General features: G+C 30.0%; 2 long non-coding RNA genes across 4 annotated transcripts in view; both read right to left on the reverse strand.

The window, feature by feature from the left end:
- Window positions 1-21,849, reverse strand: part of LOC107067069 (uncharacterized) — a 45,565-nt gene that overhangs the window by 23,175 nt on the left and 541 nt on the right. The window lies entirely within an intron of this gene.
- Window positions 12,432-20,105, reverse strand: LOC107067070 (uncharacterized). Of its 3 annotated transcripts, XR_016176060.1 has the most exons (4): window positions 17,696-20,105; window positions 16,267-16,736; window positions 15,067-15,846; window positions 14,377-14,991 (listed from the first exon to the last, which is right to left on the reverse strand). It is a non-coding gene; the product is annotated as an uncharacterized LOC107067070 (long non-coding RNA). The 3 variants fall into 3 exon arrangements; XR_001475814.2 differs by lacking the exons at window positions 14,377-14,991; window positions 15,067-15,846 and adding an exon at window positions 12,432-12,620 and having other exon boundaries at window positions 17,696-18,634; XR_016176059.1 differs by having other exon boundaries at window positions 14,377-15,846; window positions 17,696-18,635.

A 21,849-nucleotide genomic window follows, 5' to 3' on the forward strand; every position in this document is an offset into this window, starting at 1 on the left:
ATTTAGGAACAATTTATCCTCCTTGCTGTAATCAAGTATTAAATAAGTTTAATACGTTTCAAATGATTTTTGCATCTTTTTACGTTCATCTAATATATCGAAACGAAACTTTGTTTATTGGGATATATTTGACAAAGTTTTTACAAAGATATACAGTAAAGAGCATAATTGAACCAATAACCACTAGTTTTGTATAAATCTTGAATAAATCTAAATAAATCAAAATATGTAAATGCGGAATTGATGAGGAAGAAACGCATTTGCGTTATACTCTTCACATTTACGCATGCTTGTTCTCTAACCACACGTATATTGTGCATCCGTGCGTGTGTGCGTGTGAGTATATATTTATAGAGAAGTAGAACTTTATGTACAGTGTCTCTATCTTTTTCTATTTCCATAGGTTTTCCTCATGGAATTGTATATATCAATGTATGTATGTGTGTGTGTATGAGTGCCACATTTATTCGTATTAGAAATAGAGAAAGAGAGAAAGAGAGAGAGAGAGAAAAGCTCGAATAAATCGCTTATGCGGCACTTTTCCGCAATGCGGCCAACACCAACCCAAACCCGTCGATGAGATTATACTCGATGACATTTTTCTTATCTCTCCGGTTCCCTGATTTTTTTTTCTCATTTCTTTTTTCTTTTTTCTTTTTATCCCTTCCCGTTTTTATTTTCTTGTCTTTTACAGTCAAAAACTCTCGACATTATACTGCAAACGAATAAATTGTTTATCATCCCTTTCTTTCGGTTACATTCATACGTCATGGAATTTTATTCTTTCAATTTAAAAATATTTCTATATTTATTATTTATGTTTTTCTTTTTGTTTCTGTTTGTTCCTGAAACGACAGAGAAGACGATAAATATTTTGATTGAAAAAAAATAAGAAAAAGGAAAAGTAAGGGATGACGTGTTTACAGGATTGTGAATAATAATACTTTTGAAAAATTTCGAATGAACAACTTTTCGTATCTTTTGTCTTCGTCTAACGTACAATCATTCACTCACGCATGCATTCATATACACCCATACACTTATACAGAGTGCACACACATTTAGAGTGGCCAATTTTTCATCTTGTTTTATCTCACATGTTCTCTCTCAGGTTTATCCAACTTTTCCATCAATCAAGCAGCAAACCGATCGATGGTTGGTTCTTCCCTGTTTCTCTCTCCCTCTATTTGTCTATCTGTCTGTCTGTCTGTCTGTCTGTCTGTCTGTCAGTATGTCTTTCTGTCCCTCTTTCTCAGTGACGATCATCCTCTCGTCGTTACTCGTACCACCTGTCGCTCCACTTGCATTCGATTACACGAATCACGCGGTCGCTTTCTTGTCAGCCACCTCCCACACCCCCCACCCACCCCTCTCTATCTTTCTTTTTTTCTTTCTTTTTTAACTCCCTCGCTCACTCATTCCTATTACAAGTTTTTCCCAGTTTAGCATTCTCTTCTGATCCTCTTTTCAAATTGAAGAAAAGCGTGGACGTACCTTAGTCGATTTATCGTCACCTATTTGCAACCTGCAAATGGACTTTCCGAGTATTCTTTCGAGGTATGTTTTTATGTGATACAAGCAAGTATATGTGTGCAAGTGTGAGTTTGTGCGTGTAAGTGAATATATGGTCGTATCTATACGACCTAATTTTTCCTGATAAGAAACGAATAGATTGTGTTGTTAGTTTTGTTTATTTTTTAAATTGCTATGTGGGATTAAGATTTGATTGCAGTGTAATATTTCTTGACAAATGAATATTATACATTTATGAAATTCATAATGTTAGTTTTCATATATTTGTAAATAATACTTATACTTATATTAATATCTTTATATCTAAAAAAATTCAGTGTCAGATAATATGATAGAAAAATAAGAATCAGAAAAATGATGGAATTAGTAATGTGTTTTTAACTAAATTACTAAGCGACGCCTATGACTAGGACAACGACGACTACGACGACTCTAATTAAACGGCGTCCTTGCTAATGCTAAACATTGTAAATGAAGAATGGATGAAAAGTCGGAAAGTAGGGCAACGCGCACTAAGCGATGTTTACATATACATGCATATACACGCATACATACATACATACAAATATACATACGTATATATACCAAAGAGTTAGATGCGTCTAATTATGTGTATACGTTCAAAATAGGATTTTCACGAGTAAAACGAACGATAAGAATTTCCTCCTCCCTTTGCCCCTGCCCCTGCCCCTCCTCCATCCACCTCTTCGTCTTTTCTTTTTCTTCTACTTTTCTTTATCGGCGAGAACTCTGACTCAAATTCCGATCTAATTATTTCCTGTGCGAACTTACGAGAATCGTATTATATTCAACTGTAATTTAAGTTACCTTTCGATTCTCTTTAAAAAAAAAAAAAAAAGAAAAAAAGAAAAATAAAGAAAGGGAGAGAAAGAGAGATTGGTAAATCCTCTTTCTCGATTTTTTTTTGTCCTCCTTTTTTTGATCTTTCTTTTTCTACTTTTTTTTCCATTGAATATCGAATAAAGAGAAAGATAGGAAAAATTTAATTAAAAGATTTTAAGAAAGAAAGGCCGTGCGAGATTGAACGTAATCGTGTGAAATCAGACATGAGAATAACCATAAATACCATTCTCAAATATATGCTCATTTCAAATTTTCCATCATTCAGAATTCATTTTAAAATGAATGAATAAATTAATGTTTTCTCTTTTATAATACAACTTTTGTTAATGGATCGTTTAACAACTAATGACGCCATGAATATAAAAATATTCTTTTCGTTTAAAAAAATATCGAACGTGTCATCTCCCCCAATCGAAAAAGGAAAAAAATGAACTGAAAACTAGCGAAAAAAAAGTAACAAAGATAGGAATGGAACCGAAAAAGAAAATTCTCTTAGAGCGGATCCTTCTCGTGTTTCTTTTGATCATTTTTTTTCTATATATATATATATTCTCCCCATAAGAAAACCGATAAGTAGAAAAAGCAGAAAAAGCAGCAGAAGAAGAAGTAGAAGGACGAACAAAAAATGATGAACCGATACAAAGAATAAATGGGGACCTTTCTCAAAGAGCAGAAGGGGTGGTGTTGGTGGTTGAGAGGGGGAGGTGTGGGGGACGTAAACGATCTTTTGGAAAAGTAAGTGTGTCTGTTTGAAAATGAACCTGTATATTCGAGAGACCTGGTCGAACGTGCGTTTCACCCACTTATACGCGCCATTAGTGGACCAATTGGAACACGAGCACAGCACACACAGTGCTTGCCTTGTCTTTTCACCCCCTCTGGCCTGTCCTTCTCTTTCTTTTTCTCTCTTTCTCTTGCACACTCGTATCAAGTGCATCGTGAGATGGATTCCCGTGAAACTAACTCGACTGCGAGTCTGCTTGCCTGCCTTCGAGAGACTCCATAGATGGATCACGTTTATGTGCACTTGTGTATACGTGTGCATCAACCTACAGGGTGTTCTAAATAAAATTATATTCTATACTACGATGCTCTCTTGCCCAAGCGTTGTTGCGGTTTTGTTATAAAATGTTCATTTAAATAGTTAATTATATAATACACACAAAATAATATCACTATTAGAATGGAGTACATAAAATAATAGTATTGGAAAAAATATAAAAAGCAAGGTTAAGTTATGTCATATATAAATCTGAAAAAGACGTGAAATAATTGAATTGTAATACAGCGCTATCTATTTAAAACTTACAGTATCTAATGATCTAGATAACCTTTAAATAATAAATCTTTAAAATGGCAATAAAAAATAACAAATAATTAACGTTTAATTTGAGGATTGATTCGAGATGTTAGAATGTTTTTAATTAATTGAGGGTTTTTGTGTGGGAAATTTTATTATTTTAAATATTAAACATCAGGGCGTACAAATACACAAAATTTGTGGTAAATTTGACATGGAAACGTGTTTTTAAGTAAGTGAATGTTTTTGGGCATTGTAAATTTGGGGTTGAATTGTTATAATGTATGGTATTAAAATTGTTATAAGTTTTATTATTTCATTAAATTTTAATTTAAGTATAGAATGATTTAATTGTGACACCCTATATATGTGTATTGGATTAAAGGGGGAGAGATAGAGAGAGATGATGGTCTTTGCTGACCTGGCGAGACTCAAGGACGACAAAGGGAACCTCCTCTAGTAAAGATATTTGGCGTCTCATTGGCTGACCTGCGTAATTTAAGAAACTAGGCCATTGAGAGAAAGAGAGAGAGAGAGAGAGAGAGAAAGAGAAGATATTACGATAAGAACCTGTACACACTTGTTAACTTGTATCTTTCGAATGATAAGAATTTGAATGACACTTTCTATGCAACATACTTAAAACACCTTTCATCTTGAACTTTGTAAACAACTTCGTTCCTTCGTTCCATTTTAGAAAATCTCACGTCTCGTAAGAGGAAAATTCTCTTGAATTTTATTACGTTACAAAACGAAAGTATTTTACTTTATGAAAATAAATTGCTGCTTGAAATTGCATGAATTTAAAAAGTATCCAAATTGTTCAAATAATAAATTTATAATCTCCGTGTACGTTCAAGATAATCCAAAAAGATGATTTAGATAGATTGATTTAAAATAAATTAACTATAAATGGTTTATATTATATAATAAAAAAGAAATAAAAAAGAAATAAAAATAATAATCGTAATAATACGAAAAACAATGGGGTTGTCTGTTTTTTCCCCCTATTTGATATGCGTCCTATTCCAAGTAGGATGGTATTAAAAAGGACGATGAAGTAAAGGGGTCACGTGCGCGTGGCATGCATACGCACTGCAGATGTCTTTCTATCTTTCTCTCTCTCTCTCTCTCCCTCTCTCTCTCTCTCTTTCTCCCTCGTTTTGATAAAGAAAAATAAAACAACGTAGTGGAAGACGTAGAAATAACAAAAGCAGAGACAAAAAGGGATTTTACTAATAATCCTTAATTAGTGACTCGAGATTAAATTCTCTAGGGGATGTTTTTCATTATTTATTAACTTTGTATTAGTTTTTTTTTTGTAATATTCTTCCTCTCCCTACCCCTCGCATCTGTCTTTCTCCCTTTTTTATTTTTATTTCGAGCTCGTCACGGTAGAATAATTTTGAAAATTATTGAAATCAATTTCGACGATATGAACGTTTTTTAAGAGTACTTTCGATAAATCTCGAATAAATCGAATACGATTTTGTACGAAATATATTCGAACAAAGGAAAAATTCCAATTGAAATATTTTCGATACTTTTTGTTTGTTTTTTTTTTCTAACTGTTTTATAAATAAATAAATTAAGAGACTATGAGAGAGAGAGAGAGAGAGAGAAAAGGGAGGAAGGGAATGAAGAAAAAAGGAATAAAAAACGTATATACTTTAAAAAAAGGAGAAGTATTATAGTTCGCGAAAAAAGCAGCCTCCTGTGCTTCGAGATAAATGCATTTGCTGAAACGTTGCACCGTTTGACCGTAAAAATGCAGTTAGAGTGAGAGATCTACTCTTTCCCTATTATACACACTTTTTCTCTCTCTCTTTCTCTCTCTCTCTCTCTCTCTCTCTCTTTTTCTATTTTTCTCTCTGTTTTGTAGCTCCCCGAACTTTCACCTTTTCGTTTTCGTTTTCGTTTTCGTTTTCGTTTTCTGAACGTCCAGTGAGCTACGAGTTGGTCGATTTATGTGAATCCATCCACTTGACTTAACTTCTTCATCTTTTTCTTTTCTTTTTTTTAATTCCATTAATTTCCTCGTATTTTTTCGGGGAGGATGAATAACACAACATAAATCGTTGATACGTTTTTTACTCATAATCAAAATAAAACGTTCTTCTATATAAAAATCAAGATCGTAGTTCTATCTCGTGGTTTTTCAATTGATTCGATTAAATTATTCGATAATAATTATTAAATAAAAAAAAAACAGAACAATTAAATGAATTTTTTGTTCATCCTAGAATAAAAATAAAAATAAAGAAGATATAAATCGTAGATAATTTTTCAAACTTGTACGTCGATGATAATTGAAGTTTATGATTCATCTTTCGTGAAAATATATTTGAAGTAAACTGTTGCACACGTTGAAAAATAATTATTTTCTGAAATACATACATATTGTATGTATAGTCCATTATCCACTCATTTAATCTGTCAAACGAATCTACTTTTATACAATACATTCGCGGTCATGTTAAAATGATACGATCAATTTTTAATGTCGGACGTTGGTAACATGAGTTGGTAGTGGTTGAGATTGATATCCGTTAGCGTTAAGTTTTCATCGATGGTTATATGGTGCTCGCGTGCCAATATATCACATATATATATATATATATATATATATATATATATATGTATATAAATATATAATCTATGTGTATGTTCTGTAGGTTACTTACGGGCACGACCTCGACGTTGAACAAATAAAGGCCTTGCTATTAAGGCCAATCCTCGCTAGTACCAACTACCTACGTCTAGTATTTTAAATAGAATCATACCAACTCTCTCTAGTGTTTTTTTTTCTTATCTAATTGTAAAAGAAAGAAACTGAGAGAGAGAGAGAGAGACAGACAGAGAGATAAAATGTTAAAGACAATATTTTCTCGACCTATTATTAAATGTATTTGCAATATATTTTAATAATTAAAAATAAGCAATTAATCAACAAATATTTAATAGAAAATTCCATGCTTTTAATTTATATTGATAGAAGAGATTTATAATGTATATATATATATTTATTTAAATCGTTTGAATGAATCGTATGAAACAATTGTCGTTTTCCATATACATATATCGATAGAGAAACAGATAGTAATCTATAAAACGTACGTGACATATTGTGCGTCATTCAATGGTTTTCGACAAGAGACTCAACACATTACTAACATTGGTCGAGCATTGTGTGAGGGCAAACTACTATATAGATTAATAGATAGATAGATAGATAGATAGATAGATAGATAGATAGATAAATAGATAGATGTATGAATGCGTGTGTGTTGTCTGTGAAGAAGATCGCTTTGGAATGCGACTCGGTGTAATTCTTAGCTTTGTATGGAATACGGATAGACTTTTAAAGTTCGCGCCATGCATACTAGCATGGTTTCTTTTCTACCATGCTACACTATTGAAAAATATCTCTCGTGCAACCATGAAAATATTTCTTTTCCTTCCTACGTAACTACCTTTTGAGATAATATACTAACACAGACAAAAGAAGAACTGAAAAAAGAACAAACGAAAAATTAAATATTAGGTGAACCGGAAAGTAATATCACTTTCTAACATCCAAACTTTGTTTTTCTTTTCAATAAATAATTAAAAATGAAAGAAAGTAAAATTATATTATTGCCTTGATGCTTTTTCTCTCTCTCTCTCTCTTTCCTTCTCTTTAATTAAATCAAATGTTTCGCGTTTCAATAATGCTTTTCTCAATTCTTTTCCATACTTTTTCTTCTTAAAAAGAGAAAATCAATTTTGTACTCTCCAATTGGTTATTTTTTCGAATTGACCGACGAAATTGGCGATGATTGGCTAACTTTTGATTTCCTGATTAAATTACTCATCCCCCACCCGCCCCTTCACCATCAGCATCCCTCTTTACTTTTGCCAAGCCCTTCATCTCAAACCGGGGAGCCATTGGAGTTGTTCGGAAAAAGCATTCCTTCCTTCAACGGATGCCATTTTCGTGTTACCGAACTTTACCACTTAACAAAGTGCACGCTTCTAAACTTTCTACCTAAGTTTTTATATGAATTAGGAAACTATCTTTCTCTCTCTCTCTCTCTCTCTCTCTTACCCTATTGTTTTTTTGGGCTACGAAATGGTACTGACAAAGGTCGGTACTTTGAAATACACACAAACGCGCAAAGAAATCGAATCAAATTGTTATTTTTCTTCCCAAAAAAAATAAAAAAAAAAAAAAAAAAAAAACAAAAAAAGGTTTCGGGTTCGCTCGAATTCGCCAAAGCTGTGACCCACCACCTCGAAAGAAGAAAAAGAAAAAGAAGAAGAACAAGAACAACAACAAAAAGTCTGGTCACGCATTGGAGGTTATTCGCGAACGTGACGCGTTGTTCGTGACGTAAGCGAACAGTCTTCTTTGAAAATAAAAAAAAAATTAAATTCTACTATGAGAGAAAAAGAGAGAGAGAGAGAGAGGAAGAGAATTTGAGTTTATATTCTACGAGAGCAATTAAATGAAATTGAAGATCGTAACAATTGCATGCAGGAACGGAATTACACTCACTCACATGAGTTGAAAATCGTTTGACCAACCAACACACGAACACACACATACATACACGAATATCCTATCAAAGCTATTTGCAAGCAAGCAAGTAACCAAGTAAGGATGGTAGGATGGTAGGAAGGAAGGAAGGAAGGAAGGAAGGAAGGAAGGAAAAGTGAAGAGAGGGAAATAGTTAGTCGGATAGATGAATAGATGATAGTGCGATCTCTCGTTTGATAACGTAACGAGATTAACGTGAATGCTTTCCAACCTAAGGTTGAATACTTAATATATATATATATGTGTGTATGTGTGTGTGTGTGTACACATATACTACGTTAGTACACAAGGATCTTCCAAACCGAAGGGTACCGACTTCACTTTACTATATACAACCATTATACACCATTAAGGTACTTAGTTTTCAATCGATCGATGTCGATATCGCGACTGTTAATTGCCTCGTTAAGTGCGATTAACGCGCTCGATTCGAGTAATTACTTCTCTCTCTCTCTCTCTTTCTCTCTTTCTCTTTCTGTCTCCCTCTGGTACTAACTCTCTCTCTCTCTCTCTCTGTCTCTCGTCCACTCTTGATGCGGTATTAATGTTTCAATATTTTCAACCGTTAACTTCATATTCCTCCAAAGCTTCGACGACACTCGATTATTTTGTCAAAGTAGGTACCTGTACTTTTTCATTTTAAATAAACGACATTAATTGTAATTAAAGTATTTTCTTTTGTTACTAAACAAAACGAGGTAAATTAAAATAATAAAACACTTTGTATTTGTTGATCTTTCTATTTGAAAATTGCCTTAAGAATTGAGGGAAATTAATGAAAATTGTTTTAACGATGAATTTATACCGTTATCCGATAAATAGTTGAAATTATTGGAAATTTTAATTATGGACGAGTCAAAGATCTTTCTTTAATTTTATTTAAAGATATAATTAGAAATTTTGAATCAAAATGGTCGACCAGTCAAAATGACTAGTCTGGTATATCTAGTGTTAAAGAAACTAATTTTATTGTACAAATTATAAATAAAATAATTTTTGATTTATTAATATATTAAAAAATATGTGAAAACTAGTTTTAATGTGGTGAAAAGAGAGAGAGAGATAGAGTGAGAGAAAGTTGGAGGGGAAAGAAGAGAAGATAATACCGAAGCATGTGCTTGCATTATCCATTGTAATCACGTTTCGCGTTCTCCAAGCACGAATTCGATGGCGAAGTAGATAGAAACGGCCTGCTATTGGATAGATGAACAAACGACGAGTGTTCGCGAGTTATTTCAAGCAGATAAGAGGCCGCGTGCGCACGGCGTATGCTTACAAGGTGTCTTCACTGATAAATTTCCTCTTCGAGATAAATGTTCAACCCTTCTTCCATTTTCCTAGTTTCTCTTAAACACTTTTTTTCGCATTAATCCGCATATCTACTTTCTCTTTATCTCTGTATTGGTTTAAACATATGCTAATATGCTAATATCGATATATTATCGAATATGTATATTAGCATAATCGATAGAAAAAAATGCTATCGAACATATTCCCACAAGGTTCGAAATTTACTATTGTTAATTAAGTTCAAATAAATTGCAATCATTTGTATAATCTGCTTTTCGTTTAAACACGAATACGTTTTTATATTTAAGTTGCTTAAATATCAATCCAAAATCTTCCAATTACAAATATAAATATTCATATTTACGATATATCTTTCTATAGAAAAATTTAGTGTCACATTGTTGGTTACCAATGAAGTTCGAAATTACTAAACTGATATTTGCTAAACTATAATTTTTTGTAATCCATTCTAATTGTGGTATTATTTTGTGTGTTGTTATAATTTATTAAATAGTCTAGAATTATATTAAATCAACATTTTATAACAAGGCCACAGTAATGTATGGTCGGAGCATCCTGGTATATATATATAAATAAATAAATATTATTTACATAGAATTTAATAAATAAATACAAAGTACCAATATTATATACATTCATAGATAATTTTTATCAAAATTGAAAAAAAAATACTCTACTCGTGTTTGTGATACGTGTAATACTTATACGTATTATATGTCGATTACGTATGCAATACTTTTACATATATGCATATAAAATATAACTAAAAAGGTAAGACTGAAATAGAGATATGAACAAATGAGTAAAAAAAAAAAAAAAAAACAGGAGAGAAAAAGAACATAATCGATATACCTCCAGGCAAATCGATTCGACGACGTGTGAAAAAGTGTATAAGCCGATGACGATCTTGGTTCCGAATGAAGGAGCAAAAAAAGACAGAGAGATAAAAAAAGAAAGAAAAAAAGAAACAACATGTACTCATCCATGACGTAATCTCGATGTGATGTCAAGGTAACACCCGTTGCAACCAAAGTCCCCTGTGGTTTGCGTTAACAAACCCGTGAAATATTATCGTTCGACTGTACTTGAAGGTTCCGTGATTGCGATTTACTATTGCATAAGATTTCATTTATTTTCTTTTTTCTTTTTTTGCTTCTTCTTTTAATAATTTTTCTTTCATTTAATCAGCCAAGGCTAAAAGAGGATTTATGATCGATTTTATTAACTTACTTTGCATACACACACACGCACACGTACGTTGACGTTTAAACTCGACACGCGCGTGGTTCTCCGTTTTTCTTTTTCTTTATAAAGAAAATAAAACAAAATAAAACAGAAAAAAAGTGGAATGTAAAAGACGACGAAAAAGGAGATAAACGTGGGTGGACGGTGATCGATCATGTTTCGATATTCGATTTTTCTTCTCTACGACTATTTTAATCGTTATACGTTCCTGTTTTGATGTTCGGTGTCATTTAAATCGAAAAAAACTGAGATAAGATTTCTTTGCTTTATTTTTTTTTTTCTAATTATAAAAAAAGAAAAAATACATTGAAAAATATTTTTAATTATAAATGAAATTGCGATTTGATTAAATTCCAGGATTTGTGTGCTATTTCTGATTTCGATGTCATTTCTAACATATATTTGTTTATTCTCTTTTCTTTTCTTTTTTATTTATTCTTCTATTTTTTTCTTTCTTTTCCGAGTGTCATATGAACGTAAAAATAAAAAGAAATGTTACTATATCTGTTCTAACTTTTTAAATATTTCAAATGAATCTGACAAACTCTCTGACACGCTCCAATTCGATTGAATTTTATAATGTTTCGTGTTATACTAATTTTTCTACGTTCATTTCGACATGCAACATTTCATTTTAATTGAAAGACAGAAAGAACACAAATGAGAGACAGCAATTAGATTCAATTCAATTTTTTTTATTTATTTTTAAAATTATTCATTATTTTTAATATGTTCTCGAAATTGCCGAAATAAAATGAAATAAAAAAAAGGTATTTTAAACAGATTTCAAAGATTTATTGGGATAAACATGAGCAAGAGAAAAATAAAATACCAATATATTATATCTTGGTAATAATTATCGATCGAGAGAGTGGTTTTTCGTTAAAATTCATAGAGCTACACCAACGTCATGTTTTACATCAATTTTCTTAGCTTCTTCCTCTTCCTCTTCTTCTTCTTCTTCTTCTTCTTTTCTTTTTATCCTTATTTTTTTTTTTTTTTTATTATCATAATCCCGAACGGTTCCATAGTCAATCGTTTTTCATGCTTTATCTAATGTATTCTTTCTAATGAAAGTACTTTGTTTTTTTTTTTACTCAACTTTTCGACATTAGCATGAAACATAATGGTAGGTTAACGAGAATGATAGAGTGAGTGAATAAAAAAAAAACAGGAGATGGGGAGGGGGTAAAGGGTTGAGAAGTGAAGGGTATTCAAATGTGGTCCAGTGAGAGAAGGTAGCTAGTAAGGTCATTGAGGTTGCACTGCGATCAATCAAGTGTCACGTTGCAACGTCATCCAGAATTACCTGTCATGAATCGTGTTAAGCCTGCAACCCCTATGAGACTACCGTTCGAACTACATATATACACATAAACTACATAGGATATACATACGCATACATAGGACACATATAGAAACATGTATACTAAATTACATACACTATCAGCTAAAAGTTTGCTACCACTTGTCCGATTTCTATATAAAAAAAAAAAAAAGAAGAAAAAAACGAGTAAACCGATCAATTTTGAAACGATTTATCATATTGTTACATCAAATATTAATATATTACTTACCGGTAAACGATTATTAGATTTTATCCTATCGTTGATTTCAGTTATCGATTGATCGAAACAAAATCGGCTAAAACTTAAATATTAACATTGTTCAAGTTCAACGTTGAATATTTGATTTCTTATTAATATCCCATTTATGTGAATTTGCGTAGAATTATTCCAAACTTTTAGTTGATAGTGTATTTAAACACACCTATGGGCAAATACATATCTGAAAATATGAATATTGTATTACTTGTACATATATGTGTGTGGGTATACACGATCGTACGTTTTCGATACGTCAATCACGACGAGTTTAACGCATTAAACAACAAATACGATATTTTACGATTACGAAAAATGATATATTTTAAAAAAAAATCATGATATATATGTGTAATATAATCTTTGATTAAAAAATGATCAGATTTTTCCTTTTTAAAGAATTTGTCGAAATCATTTATTATAATTATAATAATAATAATTATTATTATCGCTAATAAGTTACCTCATTCTCAACCAACTCGAGAAAAGTTTTCAACGAATCAGAACGAGATAATCTTATTGCCGATTCAATGAACTGTGTAATCAAATTTCCCGATCGTTATTTTCAGGGACGCATTAATACTTTCGTAGATCCCCCTACGAAGAGCAACTTTGCTTTAGTATCATTTTTTTTAGTAAAAATCATTTCTATTACGCGAGAATGTGAGAACGTTATTTATGTAGATTTTTTTTCCAAAGTTAAATATTCCATGATACTTTTTTATTTTCTTCTCTTTTTTTTTTCACTGTGTCACTGTTTGCATGATTTTAAAATGCGATACATTAAAAAGTGTCAATATCGGCATTAAAAATACTTTCGTTCTTGTTTTTCGCGTAAATGCATATACACAAAGTATAGATAGAAGTTATTTGAACGTGTGTATGGACATTTGCTTAACCCGCATTTGTACAAACTTTTTTTTTTATATATAGGGGATGAAAAAGAAAAAAATTACAAATAAAAGAAAAAAGAACATAAAAATAAATAAATATAAATTAAAAGAAGAAAAAGTGAAGGGGGTGAAAAAATTGGTCGATTTTCGCGATAGATCGAAAGGCAGGCAGCGTTAATTCAGATGGATTTTCAAATTTGTTCATGCGAAACACTCGTTTATAAAACGTATGTATATATGTATGTGTAACTACGAAAGTTTATATATATATATATATATATATATATATATATATATTTATCGTTTGGAGGAATCGAGTGGGCAGAATCGAGGGAAGCTTCACGCTCGGTACACTTTATCGTGGATACGTTCGATATTCAACGTTACATAGGACTATACTGAAGATTTCCTTATGCAAAGTGGACGTGTCTCTAGTGCAAACGATCGAGAATCGAGAAATAACACAAATAAAAATATACAAATCAAACAACAACAAAATAGTGCAAACTATCGAGAACCAAGAAATAACAACAAATAAAAATACACAAATCAAACAACAAGAATAAAAAAAGAGAAGAGTTTCCACATATAAAATTGTAATATCGTGTTCGACCGTAAAAATGTGAATCAAGAAAATAAAAAAAAAAAGAAGAAAAAGGGGTATAACGAATGAAAAAAAAAAAAAAACTGTGTACATCCTTTTTTAACGTTTATTCATTCGATTAGTTTTGTACCCTGTTACAAATATTTCTCTCGTTATTTTCTATATTTTACTATCTCTGTATTTTTTATTTAACACATGTAAATGTATATTCGAAGTTAATCCTTTCGGGTTCCACACACTTGTCATTTTATATTATCGATCTATTATTCATACACCGCGTATTATATATATATATAAATTATATATAAATTATATATAAATAATATAATAATAATTTAATAAAATATATTATTTTAATATAATTATATATTTATATAATTTATTTTTATATTTATTCTTTTTATTATTATTTATATATATATCAACTATTAAGGTATCGAAAAGTATATAATCAAAATTGTATTTATTACATTTATTTATTAAAGAAATCTTTTTGCGACCAAAAAAAATGGTCATTAAATGAACAAAAAAATACAAAATAAAATACTATATTTTATAATAGAATAATATTTTATATTATATTTATTATTCTATTTATATAATTTATTTTGATATTTATTCTCAATAGCTGAAGCGTTATTTTTAAGGGCCTCTTATTCGAGACATACAACGATAAAACTTCTTTGTCCCCAATTCTTTGATTTTCTCTCTCACTCTTTCTCCCATTCTTTCTTCTTTGCTTCTTCCGGACTGTTTTCATCCCCCTCATATTCCTTCATTTCTCAATTCTATCTTCTTCTTCTTCTTCAATGGCTGTAGTAGTAGTAGTAGTAGTAGTAGTAGTAGTAGTAGAGTCTCTTTTAAATTCGTCGACCTAACGCTTCACAATGCATAACGATGCATTTCTGCCACTTTTTAAGCCTTTTATCGAGTGCCGATCGACCACGGTGAGAAGAAAACTCACAGAAAAAAAAAAAAGAAAAAAAGAAAGAGAGATAGACATTGAAATATTGGGTTGTCCGGAAAATTCGTGCCGATTTTGACAAAAAATTGAAATGCTGCAACGAATTTTAGTCTTTCTTTTTTTTGTATATATTTAATTATATGAATCGCCTATTTTGAAAGTGGCCTACCTCCATTTATGTTCGAATCGAGATATTATGCACATTTTGTTCCGTAACCTTTGTCCATTTTTAGAAAGAAAACCTGAGGCCACCCTGTTGCAATCTTTAAGGGTAACTTCAAAAATTTACTCCTTCCAGAAATTTTCAGGTTTTTTTAAGCAAAATAACTTTACGCCACCTACCGAAAAATCGGCACGAATTTACCGGATAATCCAATGGATAGAGAAAATATGAGAAAATGTAAGAATAAAAGATAGATATGGAAAAATAGAAAAAGTGAGAGAGAGAGAGAGAGAGAGAGAGAGAGAGAGATATAGAGATAGAGATAGATAGATAGATAAAATATGCACCACGTTCGTAGTCTTTTTTATTGTTATATATGAAAAATCGTGTTCTTGCTTTCAAGAGTGAAAAATATGATCGTAATTGTTCGTACGCGAAAAAAGTGCACATGCATGCACATGCATGCATGCATTATGGACCTTTCCTACCTTCAGAAACCCTATTCTTCTCGTTTTCTCTAGCTTCGCTTTTCTAAGCTTTCTAAGCGTCGAAGAAAGAACATCGAACACGCACGTCTCGGGTACACACACTCTTTTTCTATTTTTCTCTCTTTCTCTTTCTCTTTCTCTTTCTCTTTCTCTCTTTCCATTTCTCTTTTTCTTCTCTATTTCTCTGTCTTTTGGCACGCGTCTTTATTTAAAACGATCGAAGCCCTCGAGGAATTCCCTTTCCATCTCTCTCTCTCTCTCTCTCTCTCTCTCTCTTTGTTTCTAACTTGCTCGAATTCTTTGTTAAATAAGGAATACGATTAACAGACTTTTAATTTGTTCATTTTTTTATTTATGGTTTAAAAAAATATTATTGTCGATTGTTTTTCCCCCTCTTTTCATGGGTTTTTCTTTCTTTCTAATTTTTTATTATTCCTTTTTTATGTTATACCAATTATTATACCTTTAATTTTCGTGTAATAATTATAATTATTATATATACATTATATTATATTATATATTAATATTTGTAAAAAGAAACAAATTTCTCTAAATAAAAATAATTCTAAATATAAAACAAAAAATTAATGTGTACTACAAAGAAGAAGTGAAGTACATTGATAAAAAAGAAAATAGGGAAAAAATATATCGAGATAATTAACAATGATAATATATATATCGATATATAGATCGAAAAATAATAACAAGAGAACCGTACCTCCTTTTCTTGGTCTCGTTCGAAACTTTTCGATATCTATCACAGGAACTTTTCTCTTAAGAAAATCACCCTCTCCTCTCTCCTTGTCCTCTTCTTCTCGTTTTTAACTTTCCCATCTTTTTTTTCCTATTTTTTTTGTTTTTTTTTTTTTTTTGTTTTCTTTTTCTATTCTTTTCTAACTCTTCGGATCGAATTCTTCGTTTTAACACAAATCTTTAAAACGCACACGACGAGGTCACTAGTCGAACGTACATATTTTTATTTTCGCCTACGAAATTGTATCGAGATATATTTTCTTCTTTTCTATTTTTTTTTTCTTTTTCTTTTTCTTTTTCTCTTTAACTTTCTTTTTTTATCCTTCTTTCTCTCATTGAACGTCGTCCTCGCACGTAACGATCGTAACGTATTCGCATAGTCGTCGATAATTTCGAGGACAACGTTCGATTGCAAATTTTGATACAACCAACATCCTGTTTTCAATATTATTATTATTATTCAATTCTTTTGTTTTATGTATGTATAAATACATATGTATTTTTATACATTTAAGTCTAATATAACACGATTTTTATTTGGAATGAATGAGTTATTTGCTGAATAATCTCAATTTGGGATTCATAATGTTATAAATAAAAAGAAAAATATAAAACGTACGAGAGTTAATATAATTGCAAACAATTCTTGTATTTCAAGAATTTTATTAATTTAACTTTATAAATTTAAGGGGTTTGCTATAAAAAAATACTTGAAGAAAATGTTAATTGACATAAATACAATTTATTTCTAACGGGGATTTAATATAGGAGATAATAAGATTGAAAAGAATTCTTCTAAAATACAAATGATAATAATTTAATTTTCATAATTTTTGGTAATTGACAACTTTTCAATAATAGAATTTCTATATAAGAACAATTAACAAAATTGAAGATAATAATCTTAATAAAACATTAACTTCATTCACTTAATTTCTACCAACTTAAGATTGCAATATAACACGCTGCAAAAATGTTAATCCTTTGACAATATATTATTCTTCTAACACGATTCACCTAATTTGTATAAATTAAAACATCCAATGCAACTCTATTGAAGAAATTTCAACAACCCTTTAAACAATAACCACAATTCCAAACAACCTAAATACAATTCATCTAATTTCTATATATTGAAACATCCAATGTAACACTCTCCAACAAAAATTTCAACAACTCTTTAAACAATAACCACAATCCCAAACAACCCAAATACAATTCATCTAATTTCTACAAATTAACAATTTTCTATATATATAACACTTTTTAAGAAAAAATTCATTTAACAAAAAACCTCATTAACTAATATCTTAGAAAACAACACTGACCAAAACGAAATCGTGTTATAGAACAGACTCCAATGTATAGCAAAATATATAAACAAAAATACATACGTTAATATACGTTAATTGATAAAAACAAATGTTAATACGTTGTCTTCTTCTGTTTTCTTTTTTTGTAAAATCTTTTTTTGATGACAAAACGAATTGAAAAGTACTACACGGCTCGCGGTTCGCGAGGAACTGACGAGGAGGAAGGAAGGCAGCTAGCGCGGCAAACTCTCCCTCCTCGTACCGTTCGTTCCTCACACTGACTGAGTGAGCAAAGAGAGGGAGGCTTTCGAACCGAGGCCGAGGACGAGTGGTACAACCCCTACTCTTCTTCCCTATTCCTATTCCTCTTCTTCTTCTTCTACCTTCTTCTTCTTCTTCTTCTTCTTCCTCCCTTTTCATCGACAAAACACACACACACACACACATACAAACGACTCGCACACAAGAAAGCAATTTCCTCCTCTCTCACCCTTTCGTCCTGTTGGCTATTCCTTTCTTTTTTCGTTCTTTTTTTCTATTTTTATTTTTTAACTTAACTTGTTTTTTCCCCTCTTTTTTCTACACCTTCTTTTTCTTCTTTTATTTTTTCTTTTTCTTTTTCTTGGGGCACCTGTGGGCTATCCACTTTTTCTCTGTGGTGATGATCCAGACGTTTGGACTCTTCCTTTCTAGCTCGTAGTATTTTTTAATTAACGATTTCCGATTCGAATATTACACCCCTTTTTATTTTTTTTTTGTTTTTGTTTTAATTCGTTTCTTTTTTTTTCTTTTCGATATTCACCTCTATACGCGAATGAGAAATAAATTAATTCTTCACTAGCGACCATCCGAATTGTTCTCCTATTTGAATTTTTCTTTTTTTTTCTGCGAATAATCAAAATTGTCGAATAATTAACCCTCTTTGTGTTAGAATTACTTTTTATAGATTCTTCTTGATCAAATTATCATTCTATTTTTATAATTTTTAATAATAATTATTATAATAATTTAAATAATATTTAAATAAATTATAATATATTTTATAATTTTAATTTTATAATTTTAACTTTATTATTTTAAATAAATTTATTTCATCAACCGATGACCCAAAATTACGTATATTTGATATATTTTTGGATAGAAACATTTCAAATAAATATAGCTACGTATATTTTGATTTTTAATTAATCAAGTTCGATTGGAATTCTTTATCTTTCTTTTTTTTTTTTTCTATATGCAAAAGCTTACGAGACGAGTCGATCTTTCGGTTTATATTTCAAATAAATTGATTTGGTCTACTATCGAAACCTGAATTCCGTGTAAGGGATGTTTGTTAATATTTTTCTCGAATCAAAATATTTCAAATATTTGTTTCACAATTTTTAATGAATAAAGCAAATTTTTTTATTCCAGATTTGGAGAAGTTTTAACAAACGAAAAATAAAAAAAATAATTAAATAAAAATATTGATTTCTTTCGCTTTTTTCCCTATATATTTATTTTATTTGTAATATCAAATATTTATACGTTTAGAAGATTTTTAAATTGTATCCATGTGACGATAGTAGTAGTAGTATTTTCATTAATGTTACTTACACTAGTATTCGAGTGTCCGACAATATTTCGATGAAAATTTTCAATATCGAGAAGCTTACGTGAAAATCGATGTGTTACACATACACACGTAGTATTTGAAATATATATTAATTTTTCTAGCGTCGATTAAATTTCATACACATTAATACATACACATTTTATTTGTTGTGCAATAATAAGTAAATAAAAAGAAATAAAATACAGAAAATAATCGTGTCTTGAAACGTTTATTCGATCTTTCTCATGCATTTTCTATATATACATGTATTTATTTTTCCATCTAAAATATATCGATGATCTAAACACTTGTAAGAATAAATAAAATCAACAAATTAACAAGATTCATTTTTTATATTTATCTGTTTATTTATTTATTTATTTTTTTTTTTCAAACAAATATCGATCGTTTTGAAGTAGGGAAAATGTTGAACGAATTCTTACACGAAAATCTCACTAATTAAATTAACGAGAAAATATGTAATTCGAGTTGTTATTGGGGGTGGGTGGGGAGTTGAGGAAGAGATTTCATTGAACGGTTTCTACCTTACCCCTTTTACACGCGTAGTAGTACAATTTGGCACAGTTTCGAGAACGCGTAACGATCGCGTCCCGAATCAAAAGCGCAAGTATTCTGAACTGTTCCTTTGTCTTCTCCATTGTAACCCAGAAACAAGTTACGTATCATTATATCTTTTCCTCTTCGAAAATTCTATGTACTTATAGTATACATATAGAAATTTATGTATTATATATAACCAAGTTGCTTTGCTTTATTATATTACGTTGTCACATTTTTACTTAAACTTGCGTTATACCTTGTATTTTCTTATTTTTTTTTTTTTTTTTTACTATGAACATGAAATTACTTTTTTAACAACTAAATAAACAACAATAAATTAATATTTTAGGTACATTATATGAAGGTATTAACAATAATAAAATATAAGAATTTTTTTCAAGACAAAATTTCTTCGTATTTTAAAACTGCAATAACCGATGTTTGAAGAACAATCAATGACTAATAGAAATCAATGAAAACATTGTTTGTAGATTATTGCAATTTTGAGTATCACTTTTTATATATTTTAAGAAAAAATAATTGTTTCGAAGGTAAGTTATTGAATTACATGAAAAAATTATAACATTTATCGATTTTTATGCTTAACGTTAAGCTTCAAAGTAAACTTTAGTTGTTTTTAAATAAGATTTTAAATTTATTATACAATCGGCAATAAATTTAACGTAAAAGAAAATAGTATTATAACTTTAGTTGGGATATTTTCTGTTCACCTAGAAGTTAAAAAATAAAAGAACTAGGTTAGATAGGGGTTGAAATTTAATTTCATAAATTATGGAAGATAAAAAAAGGGTAATACGTTTCAAATTTCTTCGTCCGATTTAAAAGAAAATTTATTCATTCGAGTATATTACTTTTAATATTATCCAACATATATACGAATATTACTTTATATCTTTCTTGTTTTTTTGATTTCTTTTTTTTTTTTTTGATTTTTTTAATCTTGAAAAGACATTTCGGATACGAACAAAACTGAACAAAAATAAGGAAAAATTGAAAAAGTTTGATGGAGAATGTGCGAGAGAAAGAAGGAAAAGGAGAAAGAGAGATAGAAAAAAAAAGAGAAAAATAAAAAGAAAAAGAAAAAGAAAAAGGAAAAGAGTGACCAGATTGTTTGTTCGTTGAAAGATATGACGGACGTTAAGCTTTTTATCCGCTTTTCCTACTGGCAAATATCGTAACGGAGCCATAGGATACTTTAAACTGGACGTACGTATACACTATATGTGCATATACATATATATATATATATATTGAAAACCACGGATAAAGTAACAACCATATCTATATATATATCCATATATATATATAGATATGTATATAAACGTGCTATCGCGTATGGATATTGGATATCAACCATATCGTAGTTTCCTCCGACGATAGCGTTTGAATTTTCCCGCGAAAATTCCGATGATCGATCAAACGAATACAAAAATATATAAAAATAAATATAGAATGGTAAAATGTTAAAGAAAAGAAAAGTATTACAAAATAGACAAAAAATTCAATGGTAAAATAAATCGAAAAAGCTTACAATTTATTGTTAAAAATACAAAATTAAAGAAGTAAAGAATAATTAATTTAATTAGAGAACACTAAGATATTAATTTACATAATTATTATTATATTAATATTATTACCAATAATAATTTTTAAATATTTATTAAGAAAAAGCAGTAAGATATTAATTATGAATTGTAACGAAAAACTTGGTAGTTGATAAATAAAATAATAAAAGTTACAAAAAAAGAAAACATTTATAACGAGTCGTTCTTTCTGACTTCTTCAAGTCTCAGGAGTAAAATCATTAATCAAAAGAAAAAAGAAAAAGACGTGCGTGTGGTACACGAAGATTTAATCTATTACAAGTGTCTTGGCAATTAATTACAACTAATTAATGAACGTAACGAGTATTGTTTTACAGACAAGATACAACAGTTACATTATAAATGTTTTTATTTCACTTGTATCGATTTTAAAATCTACCTTTTAGGATTAGTCAAAGATTATCGTGATTTTAGTTTAGCTTTTATGATTTAACCACAAGTACCTTTAGATAGTA

The sequence above is a fragment of the Polistes dominula genome, unplaced genomic scaffold, assembly GCF_049000335.1.
Source record: "Polistes dominula isolate Pdom_NZ unplaced genomic scaffold, Pdom_raw_medaka contig_79, whole genome shotgun sequence".
NCBI lineage: Eukaryota > Metazoa > Arthropoda > Insecta > Hymenoptera > Vespidae > Polistes > Polistes dominula.